The sequence below is a fragment of the Oxyura jamaicensis genome, chromosome 2 (assembly GCF_011077185.1).
Source record: "Oxyura jamaicensis isolate SHBP4307 breed ruddy duck chromosome 2, BPBGC_Ojam_1.0, whole genome shotgun sequence".
Taxonomy (NCBI): Eukaryota; Metazoa; Chordata; class Aves; order Anseriformes; family Anatidae; genus Oxyura; species Oxyura jamaicensis.
In genome coordinates this window covers 60,078,743-60,087,230 of record NC_048894.1, presented here as the reverse complement: position 1 = coordinate 60,087,230, position 8,488 = coordinate 60,078,743, and the positions used below count along the sequence as shown (strand labels likewise).

The following is an 8,488-nucleotide window of genomic DNA, read 5'->3' as shown; positions in this document are numbered from 1 at the left end:
ACTTTGTGAGAATGGGTTTCATATGCAAGCTCACTTAGGTACCAGGGGCATGGATTTGTATCACTAAATTGTTTTATGCTTTAGTCCCAGGTCTGTACACCTGTGCTCATGGACAGTTACTAAAGGTATTTGGACAGCAAATACTAGGTATGGAGACTCAAAAATTGGTTCTTTACCTCAAGGGTGTGGAGAATGTAGGACATGCAATTACAAAATACATGGCAAATTTTTTAGCGTAGGTAATTTTTTTTCCTAACGCTTCCACATTTGCAAGCCTGTGCAGTGATGTCACCTTCTTTACTTGTTATGCTGTAAAATGTTAGGCCCAGGGTTTTTTTTTGTAGCATTTACCTGATGACTTCTTGGTCATTGGTAAGCTTATTCATATGCATAACTCTTTTAAACTTCTATAGAAAAGCTAAAAATATATAGGAAGCACAGGCTGACCTGGTAGATCTTAATTACGCAAAAATGTGTAGGACATTTATATCAGATGAGGTGAAAACATTTACACAGTGAGGGGTCTGCTCCCTGAGGGATGGGGAGCAGGGCAAGCCCAGTCTGAGGCTGCCTGAGCCCAGGCCCCACTGTGGGGCAGTTATGACGAGGAAGGTAAGATGTCCTGCTGGGACACTGGCCACTGGTGGGCTTGGGGAAGGGCTGCAACATTGGCACTGAGTAGGGAGTGACGGTGCTAGGTGAGGCTGGTCAGGGTAAGTGGGGCCTGTGGCAGAGGAAGCTCGAGTAGTCAGCTGTGACACCAGCCTGGGGCTTGCAACTGTGTGCTGAAATGGGAAGGCTGAGTGGACTTGTGTAGGTTGTGTTGTGTGGTACACTGAGGGGGAATGAAAATCATGAGATGACTGAAGATAGAGTGAAAGAGCAGAGGAGGTAGGTAAACGTCCTCTGTGTGAGTGCCCTCAGCAGCAGGGAGCTGACTTGCTGGAGGCAGGGTAAGCTGTACGATTCCCCACTCTCCTTTCTCTGTCCTGGTGCTGTTTGGTGACTGATACCAGACATGCAAACTGATACTGGGGCACAAATAAGATGGTGCTGAGTCTGCCTTAAGCTATTGGGACCTTCTGGCAAAGCAACTGCAGGCTTGGTTTTAATGCTGTGTCTTGAGGCTGTTCTGGGCTTGTACTGCTCTTGGTGTTTCTCGGCTCAGGTACATATAAACACAGCTGCAGGGATAGGTACTGTTTGTGTATACCTGGGCTAATGCTAATATTTCTGGATTGCAAGGTATCTCCTAGTACACATGAAATAACTCGTAAATGTCACATTGATTCTAATAGGGTCAGTGTTTGCTGCACGTCTGTCTGATTTTTTTTTAAAAAACTGGTTAAGAGCAGCAGAAAGATTAGTGTGTTTCAGCCAGGAGTTTCCATCCTGTGATAACAGGTTCTACGTTAAGGCCCAGGTCTTAAAATTGTATGAGAATAGACTCAGGTGCAAGAATCTATTTACTTAGAGAGTGTCCTAAGAGCTGACAAGAAGTTATAAATCAGAAATGAAGGAAAAAAATGTATTTATACAGGCCTTCCAAAACTTTGTGTTGTGATGTGCTTTGGTGTATCTGTTTGCTAATGGCAATGAATGATCAATGAACCCTTTCATTGATCTTAAATATAAGATAAATTGATTGGTGTTCTTCACAAGTTTCTCAAAGTTGAGAGACACTGGGAGAGGACTAAGCATGGTTACAGCTTCACTGAGTTTTAATTTTGCAGGCAAGTCTCTCTGTATGAGATGTATGGGGAATGCTAGAGGAAATGTGATAGTTAAATTCATCTGTGTTATGTTGAGGGAGAAGCTAATTGCCTGTGGAGTGTAGGCAATCTATGAGCTGCTGCAGACTCTTGTGAACAGTCTTTAGTTTGGAAATATTTGGGCAATCATTGTTAAAGATTATAATTTCTCTCTGAATGGCTTCCTAAATCAGAGTTATGGAATACAGATCAGAGATCTGTAATAAATATGTAGTCTGTACTTCACCATGTAGTACAAATTTAGAAAAAGTGGTTTATTTTTCTTTGTTTTTGTACTGACTTTCCAATGGATTATTGTTTAGAGGTGTAGTGCTTTTACCTTGCTAGGCAGCTGAACTCCACCACAACTGCTCTCTCACTCCCCCTCCTCAAAAGAGGAGGGGAAGAAGAAAATAAGATAAACGTTTCAAAGGTTGAGATAAGGATAATTTAGTTAAAGGAAAAATAATTATTAAGGGAAAATTATTAATTAATTTAACAAAAGGGAAAGGAGAATAGGGGAAAACAAAACAAACAAAAAAACACAAAGGCTGTGTGGAAGTGCAGAGGAAAGAAATTACTCTTTACTTCTACCAACAAGCAATGCTTGACCATGTCCTTGAAGCAGAGCCTCAATGCATGTAGCCATGTTTCAGGAGGACAACTGTTTTCACTATGAGAGCCCACTCCTCCCCTCTTCTTCCTTTTTTCACCTTTTATTGCTGAGTGTGACACCATATGGTATGGAATATCCCTTTGGCTGGTTTAGGTCAGCTGCCCTGGTGATGTTCCTTCCTCATGTCTTGCTTACCTGCTGGCTCGGGGGGGGGGGGGGGCCGGGGGGGGCAATACCAGTATTGCTCAGCAGTAGACACAACACTCGTGTGATACCTGTGCTGTTCTAGCTACAGGTGCAGAGCAAAGCTCTGTGTGTTGCAGGGAAAGTTAACTCCATCCCAGCCAGACCCAGTACAAAAGGTTGAGGAAACAGTGTCAAGACTGGATTTTTTTGATAGGTAGCAATACATCTTTCCCCTTCAGTAAAAAAATATAAAAATCACAGATGAAAAAGTAGAATATCAATACAGAGTTTTGAAAACTGCTTTTTAAATGATCAACAAAAATAATTATTCCACCAGTGCATACAGGGTTATGGATTTAATTTTTACTTTTGTAGTGGGTTCTTTTTCCTGACACCTAGATGAAGGTTTTGACATTTCAACAGCAAAGATAAGAAAGCCAAAGTGTAGGGATGCTTTCTGTTACCTCAGTTCTCATAGTACCACTTACAAAAGTCCTGCTAGCTTAAACAGAATCACAGTCAAGCAAAAACTGAATAATCTTGAGAATCCATAATTTGCTGTCCTGTGTCAAGCATTTTGCATTATGATATTGCTAACAAGCTTTCTTCTCAACAGAAGGTATGTTGGGCTTACAATTAGTCTTCTCTATGAGTGTTTTTTTGCTGTTTACTTGTAGAGGGCTTCTACATCAAAGGCTTTTATTCTTTGATAATATTATGTCAATGTGTCTGCATTTGTCTTAAAGAATCTCTCTTTAGTATACTTGTATATTCCGAAGTGTTTCGCAAATGCAATGTTTCTCCTGCTTCTGACCGTTCCGTTGCCTGTAAGATGAAATGGAAAATACATAGTTGAGCCTAGTGACTTTACATGGCAGTGTATATATGAAAGTAGAGAGTGTATTATTACAAATGGAGTTTAAGAGGAAAGTGCACCAATTCTAATTTAGAGTTTGGCCAGGATACCCACTACTATAGGCCAGCAGGGGAAAAAAAGTAGTTCTGCAGCTGCATCAATGCAGGCTGTTTTACCATGTTTCTCCATTAGGTAATAGCTCACGTATGTTAAGACTTGTGCTTAGGAATATGGGGTTGTGTTTGGCCTCTGAAGCACCTGTATTCACCTGTGTCTTCACTGGGTGATCTTTCCAATCTAGGAGATTGTTCTCCCTCAGGTGCTTTCCCCAGGTGCTCCATCAGTAGAAAGAGCTCAGGTGTACTAGGATTACTTCACATCCAGTCTTTCTGTGGCTCACAGTAAGCACAAATTCATTTCATATTTGCTTGTTCCTAGCAAAACCTGATACAATAGCCCACTCCACTCCTGTATCAAACAAGATGGAGAGAGCTAGATTATAAAATAGGATCCAAATTTATTCCCACTGACTTAATACATAACCTTTTTGTGTTCAAATTGCACGCTGCACATATGGATGTATTTGTGACACTGCTGCTAAACATGCTGTTATCAGTATTGCTAAACAGACCTTTATCATGAGCACAGGCAGACCAAGTGTAAATACTAATTAGGGCCTAATCCAAAAATCTATTGAAGTTTGTGGCGAGATTCAATGGGCTTTGGATGTATCCCAAGGTAAAGAATTAATCACTATTTTAGCAGAGCAATGCCTCTTCAGTTGAGAAATTATCTTGCTAATGGGACAACTTTGTTTACCTGAGTTCTTCAATGTTCCAAAGTTCTTCTGTTTTTACCTTTCTAGAAATAATGTGTAATCTTTTTAACAAGTATGAACTGACTACAAAGAAGCAGCAGCAAAACCTACTGTACTGCATAAAGAATGTCATAATGGAGACTTATTTGTATAGATAAAGCACAGGGCATTTATCCAAATCTACTGTGTTGTGAAAGCTTGAACAAGCTCTGTTAAGCTTGTTCACAAAAGGCTGTGGGCAAGGGATGAAAATCCTGGCTTCACTGAGGTCAACAGGAACTTAGTCATTAGCTGATATCACCCAGAGAGTTTATGGTAGTTATGAGTACACAGAGTCAGTGCTGAGGAGAGAACAATTCCAGATCTGCTGTCATGGATCTTGAAGGACTGAGATCATGGAGAACTTTCTACCTTCAGAAAGCTATGTATTAACTAATATCCTACATGTACCATGGAGAAAGTTCAAAAATAACTGCTGCAAAACCTGGATATATGTTCATTGTCAGAGGTCCGAAGAGCCTCGTCTTCCACAGACAAATCTTTATTATTGTTCCCTTTTGCTTTGCAGCAATAACTGCACTTAATCATAGCCTTTCACTGCTTCAGGAGGGACAAGAATATTCCACACAAGATTCCTGTTAAATATCGCACTTAGTACAATATTCAATACAATGGTTTAATATTAATGCAGTATTGTAGTATTAATACACACTTTCTTGAATTGAGTACAGTAAGACCCTGTGGTACTTAAAAGTTACTACAGCAGCAAACCTCAAATGATGTATTGTCAGGCTAAAGTGGATCTCTTTCATTAAGTTTTTCTAGTTACAGAACTTTCAAGCCCTGCTTGCGTGGGAGAAGCCCCACTAAACTCAGTGATGCTTCTCATGCTCTTAAAGCATAGGGTGTGCTTTGGGCCTTTTCTGGAATATGGCCTGACCTCTGACCAGACAGATGAGGTTAGCATGGGAATCTCCACAGCAGACTGCATGCAGTAGGATTTTTTCTGTTCTGTTTAAGTACATAATCACCCTTAGCAGCATGAACACACCTTTGGGATTGATATTGAGTTGTCCCAATGTCATTTGATTAGCATAAACAGAAAATCCCATGGGAACAAATGCAAGTGATGCGTTTGTTTCTACAGAACATCTAAGAATATCTGTCTATGTGTTTGTAATGCCACCTATGCCAAATAAAAGTCATAATCATCTAAGATGCTCTCTGTGTATAAGCTTCCAGACAGACTTCAGGATGCTTACAGTCCTTGCCCAAGTAGGAGGTAGTTGAACCTTAATACATTGATTGAATTCCTCTGAAGAGAAAGATACTTCTTTTCAAGATCAGATTTAAATACTTCTTGGTATTTTTTTCCTTTCCCCTTCATCTGTTAAAAAAATTGTTGCTGCACAAATGGAAATTAGCACTTCTCCCAATTTTTAGGGATTAGCGTAGAGTCAATGTTACCTGAAAGGATATTAAATCATTACAAGCCTCCCCTTAATGAGAGACTTGATTCTTTTTTTATCTATTAATTTTTAGATTTGGAGGCCAATATAAAACTCTACCATATTTCTGGTAACTGGAGGAGTGTTGTGTTATCATATTTTAATGGAAGAATTGCCTGGCACACCTTCAGCTAAATAATACAGAGAAACTTTTAAAGAATTTTTAGTTTTCCAGATGTACTCACGTTTCATGAATCTTGTAATTTTGAGTCAGTAAGTTTTCTCCTGCAGCCTATAATTATTGATAGACTCTTCTTAATATGTATCTGTGTATCTTCTGGTACTTAATTTTTAGTTTGGCATTCATCTGCTCTAATTTAGGCATTTTGAAAAAATATACATCAAAGTCTGAACTGTTTTAAGCCTTGTTTCTGCATATATATATATATATAAAGGAAGGCAAGGACAGTAAGCTACACTGGAAAGTCTTATTGAACTGCGTTAACTTTTAAGATAGGAAGGGTGAATTGTGTTTTTCATTATATATCAGTTGTAAACAGAAATACTTGTTTAAAATGCTATATTTGAAATACTGGAAGGCAGGTTAATTCTTGCAAGTGAATTTCCATAGCCTGTCATATTTTGGTGTAATAACATTGTCCTAAGCGGTATACCAGAACTGAGGGCTAGAAATGCATTAACTCTCCGCCATCTAAGGAGAACAGGTGCTTCATAGCATAGTTTTATATTCAAATGGGAAAAATATATATATATATCTCACTGGAAATGATGCCTTTGTATGTTTTTTGTTGTTGTTTTGTTTTTTAATCTGAATCATCTGTTGTATGAGGATATAAATCTCCCTCCAACAAATGTTTTAAAAAAATACCATGAAATTAGTATTCACAGAATAAGTACTGACTGTTATGTAATTCTTAAATGAGTTGAGTAGTGGGGGAAACAGAAGCATCTAGAAAAAATGTTTCTCTGCTATACAGAGCTCTTTTTTTCTTTCGTCGAGTATTAATTCATAGTAATCACAATGAAGTGATTGTATATTACACTGTCAAGCACCGTAAAAAAAATTAGTAGTGAATGAAGTCCTCTGACTTATCTGGCCTGAAACACATTTTGACCATTATTTTAAGAACATGCCAAGTGCTTTGCATTCAAAAGTCATGTTCCTTAGTATAGCCTGGAACTGGCTCTCATGGATTGAGAATTACTACTCTGTTTTACAAGTTCTGGTCACGTGGTTCGTCACAACAAGAAGTTCTTTGCTATATATGCATGGTGATGTCTGGACAAGGCTTGTTGGTTAGTTTTTAACTGTTGTCAACAATGGCTGCTCTAATATGTTTTACTGTTCTTTCTTTAGGCAAGCTTTTATGAAATCAAAGGCGTTGATTTTCTGATGCTGGACTTGCTATGGTGTGTAATGATGAAGTAATAACAAACACTTTTTTTTTTTTTTTTTTTTTTAACGGGCAATAGTTTGTGAAATTTCTTCACAGTAAAAAGTTTAACTCCTCTATTTGTAGTTTTCTACATGTTTCCAGATTCCATCCAGACAAAGGTATACCTGGGAAAATATACCAAGATATATCAAGGGCTGGAAGTGCCAATATGCTCATTGCTTGTAAGTACCAGTAGCTGCTTAAAGGGAGCCTCATTGATCTCTTTTGGCTGTCCAGTACCACAGAAAGCTTGTCAATGCTGTGAGTTTCAAAGGAAACCAAGGTGGTGCCAGTGCTGTGCCAGAGGAGTCTGGGATTAAATCTTTTAGGAGATCCAGGAGGCCTCCGGCAGAGTCTGAACATCACTATGTGAAGTTGTGCCTCTGTAAGGGACCCCATGTGCAAATGTGCCTCTGAACCAGGTCCTAAAGGAGTAGGATGCTTTGCCATCTGCTTTTACCCTCCTTGCACTGGTGTCTGTCGTATCCCATCAGGACGTACTGGGAGTTTACAATGGCCATCAAAAGATGAGGGGCTTAAACTTGTTCTTTTGCCATCTTGTTTCTGATAGTGCAGCTGCAAGCAAAAGGCAGGGTCCTGCTTGCATCTGGTAGGAAGCAGCTAAAGGGTAACTGAAAATTGGTGGTCTTAGTTTTTGAAGTTGAAATTAATTTCTGGGCAGGAGGACCTCCTAATCAAGTAAATACCTGTATTTTGTGTTATTTTGAGGGGTAAGTGGGAGACTCAGTCATGTACATTGAATTGTCACATGAGACTGAGTTAAATACCTTACATTTTAAATGGGGAGATGTGTTTTGAGTCTGGTGCTGAGCAGGATAGTAATGCAGTAAATATGTGCATGCTTAAGTGTCACGTCTGTGATTGCATGTTTTCTGAGTAGTTTTTTATAGTATCACCCCTGCATATTGTTTCTCAGAGTTCTTCAAAAGGTATCAAAAATTTACCCAGTGAAGATGTTCAGTTCAAGTCTGTGGCCTACATGTTACGTTATCAGTTTAAAATGGTTGTTGTGAAGATGAACACCAAAACCAAGACAGTCTCCCTGCCCAAAATTTGACCAACTTAGTATAATATAGGAGAGGAAATGCTGTGAATTGTGAAACCTCTCTGAGGCAGGATTAATTGAAACCTCAGATGTCAGGATGGCACAATTACCAAACTTACTGCCTCATCATGAACTGTCAAGTGACAGATCCGTCTATAGGGAACACCGTCCCCAAAAGAAGAGCCTTTAGCTTCACGGGGCTGAATAAATATATATATATTTTTGTCTCCTGTCTAGTGTCTGGAACCTCTTGAAGTGTGGATGGCAACTTGACAACAGGCCTCTTGCAGC

The 8,488-nt window shown here is 39.2% G+C and overlaps 1 protein-coding gene across 1 annotated transcript in view; it reads left to right on the top strand.

The window, feature by feature from the left end:
* The first annotated feature begins 845 nt into the window (after positions 1 to 845).
* POU6F2 (POU class 6 homeobox 2) overlaps positions 846 to 8,488 on the top strand; it is a 311,497-nt gene continuing 303,854 nt past the window's right edge. The window contains exon 1 of the mRNA XM_035319353.1: positions 846 to 891. The gene's annotated coding sequence lies outside the window, so the exon portion shown is untranslated. The remainder of the gene's footprint in view (positions 892 to 8,488) is intronic.